General features: G+C 45.2%; 1 protein-coding gene across 1 annotated transcript in view; it reads left to right on the forward strand.

The window, feature by feature from the left end:
* Positions 1 to 6,678: 6,678 nt before the first annotated feature.
* elfn2b (extracellular leucine-rich repeat and fibronectin type III domain containing 2b) overlaps positions 6,679 to 17,998 on the forward strand; it is a 47,244-nt gene continuing 35,924 nt past the window's right edge. The window contains exon 1 of the mRNA XM_028411242.1: positions 6,679 to 6,788. The gene's annotated coding sequence lies outside the window, so the exon portion shown is untranslated. The remainder of the gene's footprint in view (positions 6,789 to 17,998) is intronic.

The following is a 17,998-nucleotide window of genomic DNA, read 5'->3' on the forward strand; positions in this document are numbered from 1 at the left end:
GTGACTGCCACAAGATGTCACCAAAACGCCATATATGCCTGATTATCCCTGTTTTGTAACATCTTTTTTGTTTTAATTTTTCTCACACCAGTGCTGCTGCTGTGTACTCTGATCATCTGCTGGAAATATAATATAGGCCTAGTAGAATAAATATTAGTTCATTTTTTCTTCCCTCGCTTGAGATACACACACATTTTGTATTTCATTTGCACAAGTATTTATGAGTAAATAGAATTGTGTGTGGGTGCATGTCATGAGCTCTAAAATCTCTGTTTAATGGAGCAGAGCGTCCATCAGGATCAGCTGCAGTGCTGTCTGCTTCAGTGCTGATTGCGTCCCTGTTGAATGTGGCGATGCTGCCCCCTCGACTCTGTCCACTCTGCACCGAGGACACGGCCGACGTTCTAACTCAGAGTGTGTCACAGACTCAATTTAATATAAATTATGGCAGATTTTTGGCATACAAAACAGCTCTAGATAGATTATAACACAGATGTGAGCCTATAAAGTTTTATGTTTTTCAAATTTATGGTCACATCCGTCATGTCTGTCATGAACCAGCAGCTAGAATGGTGTTGTATAGCTGCATAAGTTGGCTAATTTTGGATAAATGTATTTTATTTTCCTAAGAGTTCATAGCCTAGCCAAGCTTTGCTTTGTCATCTTACACTTAAAGGTAGGGTAGGAGATTTCATTCTGATGCACTTTTTGTTAAATTAGTGTAACTTCTCTTTACAATCCAATAGCAACCAATTAGTTTTTCAGTTTCGCTTTAAAACGAAGAATATTAATCATCTGTCGAAGCTATAAAAAGCTAAAAACATCACCCAATCCTCTGGGACAACCCTGTGCAGAGTATTGGCTGGTTGTCACTCTCTTCCTGCTCTGCGCGCACCAGAGAGGTACGTGCATGATGGCCGAAGTCACAGACCGCAGCTCGTCTTCAGGTAATGCGCGTCCATGGGATTGGGAGGCGTGGCTTCGGGGTGATCTCCGAGAGAAAGGGCCGTGTCTTTACTTTGGAAATCTGGCTGACTCTCACTGAGTTTTCAAAATCTCCTACACAAGCTATGGCATAACTTTTGGTAAATTTAGTACAGTTGAGGACTTTTTCTAATGTTACCTAACCCTAAATGTTAGCTTACCTAATTGTGTTGTATAGCTACATACGTTAAGAAGCTAATATACCATGGCTAGTTTTCATTAAATGTATTTTAACTAAAGACTTTTTTCCAAAATTCCTAGAAAGCACAGATCTGACTTTGCTAATGTACAATGTTGTGTGTTGTTATTTGCACACATTAAGGCTAAGCAAAAAAAAAAACAATCCGACACGATCTGAGTCTGATGGTTGAGAACTACAACACTGGCTTATTCCATAACATCTCTGTCTCTTCACTGCATGCCAAACCAGTAACTGTTTAAGTATAAATCAGTGACATGTGGAGCTGTAAAAGGTCCCGAACGAATGCTGTGTGTTGCCATGATGTGGTATTTAGGCTACAGCTGCTTGCAAAAAGAAATAATGAACAGAGAGACAAATAACAAGATATCTCTGCTTCTCTCACTCTCACTCGCTTTTTCACTCCCCTCCTCAATACTATACACGGTTGCCATGGAAACACACTTGCAGCGCTCCAGTCGTGAGGCCAGTCAGCTAAGTCTGGTAAACAGTCCTGCAATCTGAAGTGAATACGTTTGATACGATATGTTCGGGTTTCACGTCAAAGCATGTGGACGTCAGCCAAAAGGTCACCGGTGACGGCAAGCGTGGCTGGAGCTGATGCATGCACACACACACACACACACACACACTGACACACAGAGCTGTGAATATTAAAGAAAATCATGTTTATGTGTATCTGTTAGCCTCGGGAACCACATGGAGAGTTTGACTGTTACAGCTGCGAATGTAGGTCAACATCAGCTTCATTAAATCCAGCAAAGAGTCCCGATGTCACCCTCTCAAGGAATGGTGTGTCACAAAAATAACGTAGGCTGGAGGTAGGCGGAGCCACCCCCGCCTGACAACTGTTGCTTTGACTGTTTTGTTTTGACTTGTTAAGTTTAATTTTTGCTCCTGGTTGGGGTTTCACTTACAGGTTAAGGTTAGGTACACATTATGGTTTGTCTTAAAACTCATAAAATTCATAACACTGAACACAAAGGCACTTTGTCTCTTTCTGGGGTCATGGAACCTTCATGAGGAGGTTGAGGCAGAGAATCAGAGTTACTGAAGCACCTACGATTACAAACATCATGTCCAGCCCCTCTTTAAACCCCCTCCTGAAACTACAGTATGCCTCCTCTCTGTATGAAGGCTCATCACCTGATGCAGATGTGAAAGACAAAGCCAGAGAACGAACTAGAGCAGCTCACACAAAGTCACGCAGACCTTGACTCACTTTACAAACAGAGCCTGCATGGATCAACATGAGTAAACAGAAGTGAGAGGCATCACTGTGTCCGAGCAGCTCAGTTACATAAGTCAGGCAGAAAAGGAATGCAGCCAGGTGGAACGATCAGACTCATTAATGAAGCAGGCGGACCCTCAAGCAGTGCCATCATGACACCATGCTGATCGTTAGCGTCGCAGCTTCCTGGCAGCGGCTCAAGAATATAAGAGCAGCGATCAATTGTTCGGCTGTCAGGAGTCAGTCAGAGTAACTTTTTATGTGAGAGTTAAGTTTGGGGAGAGAGAGACAAGAGACAAGTTGATCTGTCCTAATATAGAGTCTCCGATCAGAGGAATAGCATCCTTGAGGAGCCGTGATGGGATCGGATCCAAAAGACAGGTAGTAGGTTTAGACTTGCTGATGCTGGTGGTCAGCTTAGGGAGGCCGATGGGCACGAAGCAGTCCAGAGTTAGATCAGGATCCGTTTCCAGAAGTGGGGGTGTATCCTCAGCGGTCACCGAGAGATTGTGGTTGATTTGTCCTCTAATATTAGTGATTTTATCGGTGAAGAAGCTCATGAAGTCTTCACTACTAAGAGCTGCAGGAATGCGAGGCTCCACAGAGCTGTGGCTCTTTGTCAGCCTGGCCACAGCGTTAAAGAGAAAGCGCGGGTTGTTCTTGTTTTCTTCTATTAGTGATTAATAGCAGGCTGTCCTAGCTTTGCGAAGGGCCTTCTTATACGTCAGCAAACTGTCTCTCCAGGCCCTCTGGGAGTCATCTGATTTAGAGGACTGCCACATCCTCTCCATCCTTCGTGTAATCCGTTTCAGTGATCGGATATTTGAGTTGTACCACGGAGCTAGCCTCTTCTGGTTTGTAGTTTTCTTCTTCTTCAGTGGAGCAATCCTGTTTAAGACTGAGTGTAGTGTGTCTGCAGTGTTGTTGACAAAGTGGTCCAGTTCTGCAGGAGTAATATTTAAGTTGGTACCCCCATCAGTACTTGGGACTGTGGGGAGTACTGGTAGGATTGCTGTCCTAAACTGCTTTACGGCGTCTTCAGACAGACATCTGCTGTAGTAGACCTTTTCCTCAGGTGCTGGTAGGTCTGAAAGAGAGAAGTCAAAGGTTATTAATGAGTGATCTGAAAGAACAGGATTTTGAGACCACACTAGCAGGTTCTCAGCTTCCAGGCCGTAGGTGAGAACCAGGTCGAGGGTGTGACTGTGACAGTGTGTGGGTTCATTTACTAACTGAGAGAACCCAACTGAATCCAAGAGTGAGTTGAAGGCAGTCTTCAGACTGTCGGAGTCGACGTTCATATGAATGTTAAAGTCACCCACTATAATGACTTTATCTGTGCTGAGCACTAAACTTGATAAGAAGTCTGAAAACTCCAGCAGGAACTCTGAATAAGCAGCAGCAGGTGGACGATACACTACGACGAGTAAAACAAATTCTGACTTCTTCCAGCTTCCGTGAGACAGGCTGAGACTGAGACTCTCAAAAGAAGTATGAGTAGACCTAGGTTTAGGATTCATCTGAAGACTGGAGCGGTACACTTCTGCCACTCCTCCTCCGCGACCTGTAACTCTAGGAACATGACAGTTAATATAACAAGACGGAGTTGATTCATTTAAAGCAACATATTCTTCATCCTGTAACCAAGTCTCAGTGAGACAAAATATATCAGTGTGATGATCAATAATTAAATCACTAACTAAGAGCGACTTAGACTTCCAACGAGAGAGCAGAGAACAATCCAAACCATGGAAACAGACAGAGTCTCTCAATCAGTGAGGTCTGCATCAAGGTGATGGTCTCTGTTCTGCTGCTGGACCACCTGGAAAAGGGTCACACTGTTACAGGGGCCGACTACACTGATCTCTGAGACAGCTACAGGAGGAGACCAACAAGATTCAGACCACAAGTCCACCATCATCCAACACCTGTTCACCTGATCTACAACCTGACACTGACACCTCTTCAACAGGATGGAGGAGGAGGAGCTCATTATTGCCGTGGACGACTACCCATCTGCAGCATCAGGAGAGAACAGATTTGTTGAGCATCATCATGCCAAGACAAGCCGTTGAGCTCTTACACTACAGGCACTGATAATGACAAAATATTCATAAGAGTCTGGGTGCCGCGGCAGACTGTGGAGCTAACAGTCCTCCAATGACAGATAAAACAGACAGAGATGGAGAGTGAGCGAGTTAATGAGCTGAAGCATGCACACGTGCTTGCATGTGTCTGCCTGAGAAAGATTGGGGGGGGGGGGGTGAGAAATGAGGATAGCGAAAAGTGCTAATTGAGTATGATCACACCTTCAGCTCACTACTTCATGTGAAGCAGGAAGACTCATCGTCACATGCGGAGTCGTTTAAGAGCTCTGGGTTTTCCCCCTGCTGCAGGATCCACCATCAGCTTCCTGCGGGGAGGGACTGACGGTGCCTCCTTTCAGCCGTGGGGGGGAAGAAATGTGTTGTGGTTGGTCCTTTAAAGGGTCACTACACCTCATAAACTGCATTTTCCACCTGCCAAAAAGTGAGTGCCTGAGTGGTTATTTCTGCTTTAACTGTACTTGATTTCATTCTTAATCACCACATATAAGAAAGTATAATTCAACTAGCCCCTTTTATAGACCATAAAGACCCCTCTAAAAGGCCAATAAACCTCAGAAATTGGTGTTTTTTTTATCTGCCAAAAAGTGAGTGTGGCCCCCACAGTGAGACCAGGGGCTTATTTCTGGGTCAAAAAGTCATGGTTTCATTCTTCTCTGTGATATTTAATTACAGATTATCATCCTTCTGCTGCTGCTTGGATGATAATCTGTAAAATATCACAGACAAGAACTAAACCTAAGTCCTTCAGAGGCAATGAACACTTTACAGGGTCTACTGGCCCTTTATCAGCATTTCTATTGATAAAATCTATTGATAACATAAAAAATTACTGTTACACAGCATGTGTTTAAATCGACCACCACTTTACTTACTACTTTACAAAGTAATTCTGCTATAACCACAGACATGGAGTTACCGGTATGAGTGCGCTGCAGCAGTGTGGATGACACCAAACAGCCGTAGAGCTACAGACACTCGGCGACGCACCTTTAAGGCTCCGTGCGCGCTCCCGTGACGGAAATCACTTTTTGGCAAAACACCGGGACCCGCGGCGCAAACACGAAAAAGGGCCTCAAAAGTTGTAATATTTAAAGTGGACTGTCAACACTGAGCCGTGCAGAAAAAGAACTCACAAAACTCTACACACTCTGCAGCCGGTGAGCGCCTGAACCTGTTGAACCTTGTTGTGTTTTTGTTCCAAGCTAATTGTTTGTAGCAGCTACTATGGTGCGTTCAGGGACGCTCTGTAAACGCCAACTGTTTAAAGATTCTTCGTAGATGAAGGGTTAAAAGCTGTTAAAAGGCCTCGTGTTGTGGTGGGCTAGTAAATAGAATAAAACTTAATTAAATAAATAAAAGCATATAAAGATCAGAGGACCATGAGAGTCCAGTTCCTGTAGAGAGCCCCCCACCCCACCCATTTAAAATGGAAAACTGCACATAACATAAATAATAACAAATACTGTACTCATTAAAAATTAATTGTGACTTTTTTTGGGAATAATTATTTGAGCTCCATTCACTTCTTTCACACAGCGGCCTCTAGGTGAACTGCAGCCATTCTCAGCACAGTGGCATGAACAGGAAGCATGTCTGTCACTGTACCAAACACTGTGTTGTGTGTTGTCTGTTAATATTAAACTGATCTTTGGGGCAAAGGTAGCACTCAGAGAGGAGGGAAGTCCACAGCTTCTCCCCCGCTGACTGATTCTAACATATAGTGGAACTATTCCACCACAGATGAATCTTTCATTGGACACCACTGAGGGGAGACATGGCACATGTCTTTGTAGTATGTGGCTTTGCTTTTAGTATGTACTAAATAATTTATGACATCTGTCAGGGACTCATTGTATACAGGATGTCTTGTTTTTTTCCACCTGGTTGTTCTCTGTGTATGTTAAATGTTGTTATCACCGAGCTGTTCGCTGATAGGAAGGGCCTGCACATGATTTATTGAGCTCTGTATCAATATCAGCGGCAGTTAACACGCTGCAGGTATCACTTCACTGAAAGGGAAGCCAGCTGTAGGAGCAGATGCCCACTGCAGTTAAACTCGCCTGTATTACAGCACGCAGAAGTCTCAGCATCCTCCGCCCTCTCTCTCTCTCTCTGCCTCTCTCTTACTCCCTCCCTCCCTCTCTCTCTCCCTCTCTCTCTCTCAGTCGTGGTGCTGCTGAGCCTGCGACGTTGGATGGAAAAAAATAAATCTCCCTCTTTGCTCTCCAGCCATCGGACGCGCCGTGTGGAGGAGGACTAAGTGCAGGTACAGTACATTAAAATGATTTTCTTCTTCTTCTTCTTCTTCTTCGAACACGTATTCTGTTCACGATGCACGCGACGCACTGGATACGAGGACGCACCTGCACCGCGGTTTCCAGCGCGAGTCCTCCTGGTGCAACAGAGCCCCATATGGTGACTGATGTCTCTTTATGAGGGCACGTAACCGCGTTTCCCTGCTCCTGGTTCTCATCAGGTGCTCGTGATGTGTGGAATTTGATTGATTTCCCCCCGCTGAATCACAAAGTGATTAAAATAGATTGAAAGTGTCACATGAAGCCAGGCTGGTGTTTATGCTGGATTCTGCGGAGATAGGAGTGCGCGCCATGGACAGATGTGCGAGAAGGGGATTTAGTATCGAGGGAGGGATCACGCAGGGGGATAACACTGGTGATGCATGCGCGCCTCTCTCTCTCTCTCTCTCTCTGTGTGTGTTTTAGCCTGTGTGTTTTTAGGGTAAATGGCCCAGCTTTCCAGCACTGTTGACCACACTTTACCTGCAATAAGGGCTTAGCTGTAAAGCTGTCTTTGTGTCAGTGTGTGTGTGTGTGTGTGTGTGTATAAGACAGAAAGAAAAAGAGATTTCCTGCCAGCAGCAGCAACCGTGTCCGGATTCTGACCGATGGACCACACATTACTGCGCCCACACATCTTAGCGCTGCTAGGCACGAGACAGCATTGAGGAGCTCTGAACATTTAGTAATATTCTTTGTGAGAGCTTCTTCTTCTGTCAGTGGACAGAGAGGCTTCAGCACCATGGACAGTGAGTAGTGCTGACCACGCTGGCTCTGGTTCTAATAAGTGTGTGCTGGAACATAATATGCATGTTTAATATTTTGTCATGGTCTGCTTTAGGACCAGACTGGACAGGACTACCTTAAATCTTGGTGTTATAGATTTTGCTGCATTTTGTTGGCAGCAGTTCTGTAGTTCCAGCACCCAAAAAGTGCTCTGGTGGACTGAGATCTGCTGACTGTGGAGGCCATGTAATGTTAAAGGTATAGAATGAGTTGGTGTTCCCTAAGGTTCTGTGTGAGTCGTAGCTTCAGTTCGCTGTGGTCAGTAGCCTAGGTGGTCTCTTCTGCTGCTGTACATCATCTGCTCTGAGGATGTTGTGTGTTCAGAGATGCTCTCCTGCAGACCTCTGCTGTGCCTTTCCTGACCATTTTCATCTGACCTCTGACCTCACCAGAGAGCTGCTGCTGCTCACTGGATATCTTCTCTGTTTTAGACCATTTTCTGTAGAAAGATGGTTGCCTGTTAAACTTTCATGTCAGAAATAAATTCTACATGTGCTCGTTAACATTTGTTAGACAGAAATGTAGGTGCTGATGAGTCCTTTTCTTTCTCTTCTTACTGACATGTTCAGGCCTGATTTTGTAATTTTATTTTTTTTGTCACTGCTATGTGTGCAGTGGTCTAAGGTAGTGAGGAGGGAAGTGAGCCAGATGCTGCTGCACCTGAAGTTTCCTGTCAGACTGCACACAATGATTGCACGCTGAACAGCCAGTCTTGGCCCAGATATCTGTTATCTGCTGCTGCCTGAAACACTGGCTGCCCCCCCCCCAGAGGCGAAGCCACCAGAGGGCAGCTGATGGGAAAGATTGGAGCCAGATGGATGTAAGGAGCCTCTGTAGTTATTGAAAAGTTAATGATGACAGCCATTAGTGCTGTTATATTTGCTTGACCTGAGTGCACTGAGAGACCCAAGACCTGGCTGACCTAATTAATTCACCTTCTTCATGGATCCAGGTCACAGTGAGACGATGCTCGACACACTGTAGTTTATTTATCCATAACTGCTGTGTGACAGCTTGTACTGAGAGGAACATGCAAAATGCAACAGGCATGCAATAATAATGTGTTTTTGTGATTACTAATGGAACAGCAAAACAGATGGCAGGCAGCTGACTCCTTACTAAACTCCTGACTGTGTCGAGTTGTTGCAGAAATGTTTCCAGAGAGCTTACAGGGTGATGGACAGACTTCTTATAAGCACTTCGTGGCTGTTCATCAATGTTAGGTTAATTGGGGACTCTATAGTGAGTCCAACTGTGGCTCAGTCCAAGGTGTCCCCCTGCCTCTCGCCCATTGACAGCTGGGCCCCTCCCTGCAACCCTGTACAGGTTTAGAAGATGATGGATGGATGTAGGGATCACATGAGACGTTACCTTCTGCATTGGACTGCAGATGAGCATAGTCTCTCCTGCACTCTCTTGTGGATGATATTTAAAGTTTTGAGCAGCACTCCTATATAATGAATGAGTGGATAATCTGATCATAGCCTCTAAATAACATCATGTATTATTCAGGTATTCTTTCATACCGTATGTCTAATGACAGTAGGCGTCTACTATGCTGTGAAAATATAAATTATTATTAAAAAACAGATGCCCCCCCCCCCCCCCCCCCCCCGACACTGGCTCCTCCACCTCCTCCTTTCCCAGCCACGCCCTCTGAATCGATTTCTGCATCCATCAGGAGGGATTATGCAAAGATCCAGAGAGGGATAACCCTTGGGAGACACTCACTCCTCCACATCGCGTTCTTGGCCGCAGTGTGTGTGCTCTCTTTCAGCCTACCAGCTGTTGCAGTACTCGCTGTAATCAATACGACAGTCATGTTTCACAACAAGCGTCACTCTCTCACTGCCAGCAACCTGTGGGAGGGCCCTTCATGGCAGAGAGATGATATGAGCTTTCAGAAATGACAGATTTGAGACATTTGGATGCAGTTTCATTAGCTGTACCTCCGAATGTGTTGGCTACAGGATGAGACAGGAGATGAGAGGCGAGAAGGAAAAAGAAGTTCATGAACCGGCCCTCCAGCAGCACCTCACCCCTCTGAATGACAGGTGCTCTTACAGGCAGCTCACCTCAAGCTAACTGGATTATTTAAAGAGAGAAAGATCTGCAGAGATCGTTGTCAGCAAGCTTCGAAAGCCTGAACCTGAGTGTCAGGCCAACGTTGTAAATGTGATAATGCCGCCATTTTTTTTATAACACCCCCCTGTAGTCATGCAAAAAAATGTTAAAAAAGATGTTAAATCAACCCAGGCGGGGCAGGACCATGGACCTGTGCTTGAACTCAACACAGAGCAAGAAAGTCTAAACTTATAATACCTTCATCTGCTTCAAATTAGCTTAAATCCACCAATCTGTCTGTTAGATTAGTTAGACTAGAGAAGCTGCTTCTCACTCATTTGACTATGGAGGACAGCTTTACAAATCCACTTTATGCTTCACAGCATCCTCCATTTTGATTGGACACATCCAACCAGCAGCAGTAGAGCCCCTATATATCCCTATATATATATATATATATATATATATATATATATATATATATATATATATATATATATAGGGATATATATAGGGATATCTCTCTCTCTCTCTCTCTCTCTCTCTATATATATATATATATATATATATATATATATATATATATATATATATATATATATACCTGAGCTTGTCGCTATCACTCCATATCTGAACTGACCAATCAGCAGCCATTAGCAGGTCGCTAGCATATTATGAGGCTAAATCAGCTTTAAATCTAAGAAAGATGTTTTTGCTGCCTTTGTGATTGTTTCCCTGTTCTGAGTTGTAACTGGTTGCCCTCTGTCATAACTTTCATCTGACAGTTTGTTTAAATAATTATTTAAGCTGCGTTCACTCCGGTTCATGGAGGACTATCTTACAGCGCCCACTGCAGCAGGGTTTAGAACAGGAACGACTCTGCCTGTATTATCATCATTATCTGTGGTGTAGTTATAGCTTCTTGTTTTATTTTGAAAGTCTCCTTGTGCCTCTTTATTTATTCTGTTTCCTGCTGTGTTTGTGCCACTTCATTATTTCTAATCAGAATCAGAATCAGAATCGTGTTTATTGCCATGTAAGTGAAGGGGGTTCACATTACTAGGAATTTGCCTTAGTGATTGGTGCATACAAAGAACATATAATAATAATTAACATGAAATAAGATAAAACTAAGATAAAATTAAGTAAATAAACTAAAGTAAGGCTAAATTTACATGACATAACAGACATACAATGAACAGAACACAAAATGAATGGCGGATGAAATGTAAACATAGACCCTTATATGATCGAATGGAACAGTGTAATAATGTAGTAATGTAACAGGTACCACATGGGTCGGTGAGGTGGTACTAGTGTGCAAGTAGTGCAAGATGGAGTAAACAGTGCAAATAGTCGTCATTGTGCAGTGACTATACTAAAGTGACCTTCTGAAGACAGTGCAGAGCAGTGCATTAATTACAGTTTAACAGTCCAACAGCAGAGGGGAAGAAGCTGTTCTTGTGGCGTGAGGTTCTGGTCCGAATGGACCGTAACCTCCTGCCTGAGGGGAGTGGCTCAAAGAGTCCGTGTCCAGGGTGAGAAGGGTCAGCTGTGATCCGACCTGCACGCCTCAGAGTCCTGGAGACGTACAGGTCCTCGATAGATGGCAGGCTGCAGCCGATCACCTTCTCAGCAGAGCGCACAACACGCTGCAGTCTGTGCCTGTCCCTGGCAGTGGCCCCAGCGTACCACACTGTGATGGAGGAGGTGAGGATGGACTCAATGATGGCCGTGTAGAACTGAACCATCATCCTGGCTGGCACCTTGAGTTTCCTCAGCTGCCGCAGGAAGTACATCCTCTGCTGGGCCTTTTTGATGAGGGAGCTGATGGTGAGCTCCCACTTGAGGTCCTGGGTGATGGTGGTACCCAGGAAGCGGAAAGAGTCCACTGTGGAGATGGGGGTGTCTGTCAGGGTGAGGGGGGGTGATGGAGCTGGCACTTTCCGAAAGTCTACTGTCATCTCCACTGTCTTCTGGGCATTCAGCTCTAGGTTGTTGTCAGCACACCAGGACACCAGACGGTCCACCTCCCTCCTGTAGGCAGATTCATCCCCGTCTGAGATGAGTCCAATGAGGGTGGTGTCGTCAGCAAACTTAATCAGCTTGACAGACTGGTGGCTGGAGGTGCAGCAGTTGGTGTACAGGGAGAAGAGCAGAGGGGAAAGTACACAGCCTTGGGGGGTACCGGTGCTGATGGTCCTTGTGTCTGAGACATTCGTCCCCAGCCTCACATGCTGTCTCCTGTCTGTCAGGAAGTCAGTGATCCACCGGCAGATGGAGTCTGGAACATGCAGCAGGGACAGCTTGTCTTGGAGGAGAGCTGGGCGGATTGTGTTGAAAGCAGAGCTGAAGTCCACAAACAGGATCCTAGCATAGGTTCCCGGGGAGTCCAGATGCTGCAGGATGTAGTGAAGGGCCAGGTTGACAGCATCGTCCACAGATCTGTAAGCTCTGTAGGCGAACTGCAGGGGGTCCAGGAGGGGGGCTGTGATGGTCTTGAGGTGGGACAGTACCAGGCACTCAAAGGACTTCATGACTACAGACGTCAGTGCCACAGGTCTGTAGTCATTAAGACCAGTGATCCTTGGCTTCTTGGGAACTGGAACAATGGTGAGGATTTGAAGCAGGCTGGCACATGGCATGAGTCCAGAGAGGTGTTAAAGATGTCTGTGAACACTGGAGTCAGCTCTTCTGCGCAGTGTCTTAGGGAGGAGGGGGACACACCATCAGGTCCAGGGGCCTTGCGGGGTTTCAGTCTCCTGAACACCCTGTTAACATCCTCCTCCAGGATTGAGAGGGCAGCTGAGGGGGAGGAGGAGGGGGGCAAGGAGGACTTTGATGGGGTATCTTTGATGTGGATGTCCGTGTTGATGGGGTGTGGAGAGGTGTGTGGAGAGGTGTCAGGGCTGGCTGATAGTCCATCAAAGCGGCAGTAGAACTCATTCAGACTGTTGGCTAATTGCAGGTCGTCAGCTGAGTGGGGGGCTTTGGGCTTGTAGTTGGTGATCTGCCTCAGTCCTTTCCACACAGAGGCAGAGTCGTTAGCAGAGAACTGCTGCTGGATTTTCTCAGAGTACAGTGATTTAGCACTTCTCACCTTCTTGCTAAACCTGTACTTGGCCTGTTTGTAGCAGTCTCTGTCCCCTCTGAGTTTAGCTGTGAACCAGGGTTTGTCATTGTTATAACTCACCCTGGTGCGTGTTGGCACAATACTGTCCTCACAGTATTGTATATATGACTTCACAGTGTCTGTATACTCATCAAGACTATCAGTGGCAGCCCTGAACACCTCCCAGTCCGTTGTCTCAAAACAGGAGCGAAGCTCCTCCACAGCCTGGCTGGTCCACTTTTTAGATGTCCTCACCACAGGTTTGGAGAGCTTCAGCCTCTGTCTGTACGCAGGAATCAGATGGACCATCACGTGGTCAGATAGTCCAAGAGCAGCACGGGGCACTGCGCGATATGCTTCGCTTATTGTGGTGTAACAGTGATCCAGTGTGTTCTCCTCTCTGGTCGGGCATTTGATCAGCTGTTTGTATTTTGGGAGTTCTTTGCTCAGGTTTCCTTTATTAAAGTCACCAAGGACAATAATTAAGGAGTCCGGATATGTTTGCTCCAAACACAGGATCTGATCCGCGAGTGCACGCTGAGCCTCGTGCACGTCCGCACCGGGCGAGATGTAAACAGCGGCCAGAATGAATGAAGCAAACTCACGTGGAGAGTAAAACGGCTTACAATGAATGAATAAGTATTCCAGAGCAGGAGGGCAGTGCTGGGAGATCACAGTCACATCAGTCCACCAACCACTGTTGATATAGAAACAGACACCTCCACCTTTGGTTTTACCGGAGAGTTCCCTGTGGCGATCCGCTCGGAGGAGTTGGAATCCCTCCAGCTGCAGCGCGCAATGTCTCTGTACATTCACCTTGTATATTTATTCCAGGTGTGTGCTTCCTTGCATCCTGAGCCTTTATCAGCATGTTTGTGTTTCAGCTTTATCTTCTTACACTTTCACTAATGGATCATTTAGTGTTTCATTCACAAGTGGATCCAGTCTCTTCTTCTTCTGTAGTTCTTTTGTAACCTCAACACATCCATCCCCCAGGCTTCTATTGGGCGTGTTTTTAGGTGTGACAATGGTGAGAAGTGTTGTTTGGTGCATGAACAATCTTCTGGTTTGCTAAATGTTTGGTCTTAGTTTTAGTAAAAGGGTCATAATTTCACATACAGAGGTGAGAACAGTCCGCTGCAGACCTGCTGGCTAAGTTTGAAAGACCCACATGTTGATCTATGAAGGGTCTGCAGGCTAATGACATGCAGATTGATAAGCAGCTTTAAGTTCAGACAGAGTCGCGGTGTTCAGCAGAGCCAATCATCTGACAATAATGTGTTTCTTCTCTCTTGTTAATAGTTTCACAACTGAGGGCTTTGTGACTGTAATTGGAGTGACAAAGTGCTGCAATGTGAGCTGACGGTGACAAAATGTTTTTGACGGGGAATAGCTGTGGAGAAGAAAGAGGCGGGCGCAGCGACACGCGTCTGCCAGCGAAGGTGTTGGTTTTTGCCAAAGTCAAGCAAAGTGTGTGTGTGGGCAAACATGTCCCCCCCTCCTTACATAGATATCTACACTGTGCTCACACTTGTTTCCTCCCACAAGCTGCTACATGCTGCACATTATTTTAAACTATATCTGACATCTGAGTACAAATAACTACAGGTTAAATATGTAAATAAATGAAATCCAACTGTTCACACACAGGAGGCAGCTAAAAGCATTATTCCAAGAAACAAAGTTGAAGTCAGATGAAAGGGATGACAGATTGAGAGCAACCAGTCTGAATGATCATAAAGCAGCAAAAACACGAGCAGGAAGTAAAACAGTCCACGATACATGGGAAGAAACCTACCTTAGGCTACTGTAGCCATAACTTGTTCTGGTAATGGATGCTGATTGGTCGGTTCCCAACTTTACATTTTTGGGCTCTGTTTATTCTGAATTGTCTGCAGAGTGCCCCCTAGAGGACAGGAGGTTCAGACAGTGGGACTTCTCTGTAGTTCTGTTTCTGCTCTCAGATGCACTTTTTCAGACACTCAAACATGCACTGCGATGTGATTGACACAGGCTAGCTGAATGCTAACCAGCACATGTATAAAATTATTGTATATATTTTTGTATTGTATATACATTTTATTTCTATCTCTCTATCTCTCTGTACACTCTCTCCACATCATCCACATAAACTCTTCCTTTTATGCTGTGAAACTTCCCGTCAGCCCCTCTGCTTGCTGCTAGCAGCGGTGGCCTGAAGCTCCACCAGCACCTCCTCCTCCTCATCATCATCATCACGTTCACTCATCGCTCCCCAAAATCTCTATGCAAACACATTCAAATAGGAGTGAAAGTGACTGCAGTGTGATCTGCTTTCTATAAATAAAAACATGTCAGCGCGTTACAACTGAGGAGAGAAATAAATTCAAATCTGTGAAATTAATTCAAATCTAAATGAGTAGTGTTGAACTGTGTGTGTGGTGGGGGGGGGGGGTGCTTGGTGCTGTGGTCATGGGGTGCCTGCCACACCAAGGAAGCGAAAATTAATTCAATGAGGTCCATCCTTTTTTTACGCATTTCAGATTTAATAATCTCCCGAGGACGAAGGAGCTTCACGTGACTCATACAATATGCAGCTGTTACTCTTAGGAGTGCTATTTTCAGGCTCTTACAGCAGTGAACTATGTGCTAATACAGAATGGATTTACTCATGTTTTTTCAGTGATATGAAGGCAACAGAAGCAATGTCTGACAGGGAAACACAGTCAGCAGGGCTTTTAATTTGAAAAATCAAATCATAATTTTGATGTCTTTCAGGATTTTATTTTGAAATTTGAATTAGAAGCATGATGTCCGGAGCCGCTCTGTGTATGATAAGCCATGCATGTTATGTATGTGTTTATTTCCCTCCGTGTAAGTGTGTGTGTTATTGTGTGTGTTAAGAACGCCATCTGCCATCATCTTTGGTTTGTGCCAACCCCCCACCCATATTAACCCACACCCGTGCTCACATGTACAAAATCCCTGAGAGTTTGAAGGAGGAGAGGGAGAGGAGGAGGAGGAGGCCTCACTGTGTGTGTATGTGAGAGAGAGATGGACTGTAACAGTTAAAAGAAAGTTGTGGTATTTCTGAATCTCTGGCATATTAATATAGAAATACAATTACACACACTCACTCACACACACAAGTGGATTTTGGAATAATGCCTTGTTTTTTTCTGAACTGCCCTAGATTTATTTGGCATCTGTGCTGCACACTCATCTCTCTCTCTCTCTCTGTTGTTATCACTCTGCTTTTCCTCGTGCACGCGCACGCACGCACGCACGCACGCACACACACACACACACACACATACACACATACACACACACAGAGTTCTCTTGAATCTCTCCATCTTTGCCTCTCTTTATCCATCTCTCCCTCTCTTAGTCCCGACTGCTAAGATCTGGGTATAAATATTTTAGCTCTGTCACCCGTTCTGTGTCTGCACTGTTTTTTCACTGAGAGACAGTATTTCTAGTCTGCCTGTGTGTGTGTGTGTGTGTGGAGGCACAGTTCATTTGGATGTGTTGGTATGTTTAACTGAAGCATCTGTTTGCGTTCTAATTTGGCAGGAACTACGCTCCTTTCTACAGGCTGCTTAAACCTTCCATGTTGTCGGGTTTTGAACCTGTGTTGGTGGCTCTGACCGACGCCATGTTGGCAACATCTGAGTGAGGTTAAACTCCTGGTTAATCTAAATACAGGCAAAGAGGATGGAGCTATGGTGGGCAGGCAGGTGTCGCCTTCCATATGCAATCTGTCTTTGCATAGACTGTAGAAATATGAAAGGAATGAGGGTGGTTCCAGGATTGATCCCTGGGGTACACCATAGATCCACTGACACATGTGATGAAAGGGTTTTAACCTTTCGACATGGAGTTTTATGAGGACTGACTCACTTTTAAGACCTCTAGTGGCTGCAGAGGGAACCGCAAGTTCGGACCACATTGGCTTCATTTCTCAGCCTCCTGAGGCTGCCGTTTAATTTTAGGCCAAAGCATCATTTTATGTAAACTCGTCCTGTTTTGTAACAACGACATTAGTCACATTTGGCCCTTTGCTCCAGCGGTCATCCAGCATAACAATGTGCCGTATTTGTTGCTGCATTGTTGACTAACTGTTGTGTTTATTTGTGAGGATGCTTCTGAAAGGATGTTTTGATGCTCAGAATGCAATAAAACAAAACTCAGTTTGCACCAATCACCTGTGTGTGACACAGGGGGCAGAATAATTCCAGGGGATTAGAGATTAGATCTCTCAATCAAACCTGCCACCTGCAGACACCTCCTGCACTGCTGTTGACTGGTTTTAAGATAAGATAAGATAAGATAAGATAAGATAAAACTTTATTAATCCCGAAGGAAATTCTTGTGCCAGAGGTATCAAGTTACATTAAATGCAGTTAAGTACAGAGTATAAGAGTATAAGTGTCACTATAATCCAAAATAAGAGTACAGTACGCAGTATGAGCACAATATATGATACATGGATACAAATATGGAGATGTAAGGTGCTAAGTAAACATAAACATAGACAAGTGGAGGGAATGACAGTGATGCCTGACATGATTATCTAGCGCTTCTCCCTACAGAAAGGGGAGGAGTTATACAGTCTGATGGCCACTGGCAGGAAGGACCTCCTGTGGCGTTCTGTGCTGCTCCTCGGTAGTCTCAGTCTACCGCTGAATGTGCTCCTGTAGGACAGCAGTGTGTCGTGCAGGGGGTGAGACGTGTTGTTACGAATACTGAGGAGTTTCCTCAGTATCCTCCTCTCTGTCACCTCCACCACAGACTCCAGCTCCACTCCCAGTACCGAGCCAGCCTTCCTAATGAGCTTGTTGAGTCTGTTGGTGTCGGCCGTCTTCATCCTGCTGCCCCAGCACACTACAGCGTAGAAGATGACGCTGGAGACCACCGAGTGGTAAAACATCTGCAGCATGGCCTGGCAGACGTTAAAGGACCTGAGTCTCCTCAGTAGATACAGGCGACTCTGTCCCTTCCTGTATATTGCCTCTGCGTTTGTGGACCAATGAATTAAATGAATTAATGATTTATTTGGACACCACGCCTGTGTGTGTGTACATTCATTCATATCTAAAATGTATTATATAGTTTTCTCCTGGCTCAGATGCCTGTAGATGCTTAGTCAGGTCTTCTGGAGCTGTGAAGACTGAAACGAAGAAACAAGCTGCTGGCTTGAAGTAATCAATACCAAAACAAATAGATCCTCCCCCCTCG

Source organism: Parambassis ranga, chromosome 8 (assembly GCF_900634625.1).
Source record: "Parambassis ranga chromosome 8, fParRan2.1, whole genome shotgun sequence".
In the NCBI taxonomy this organism is placed as follows: domain Eukaryota; kingdom Metazoa; phylum Chordata; class Actinopteri; family Ambassidae; genus Parambassis; species Parambassis ranga.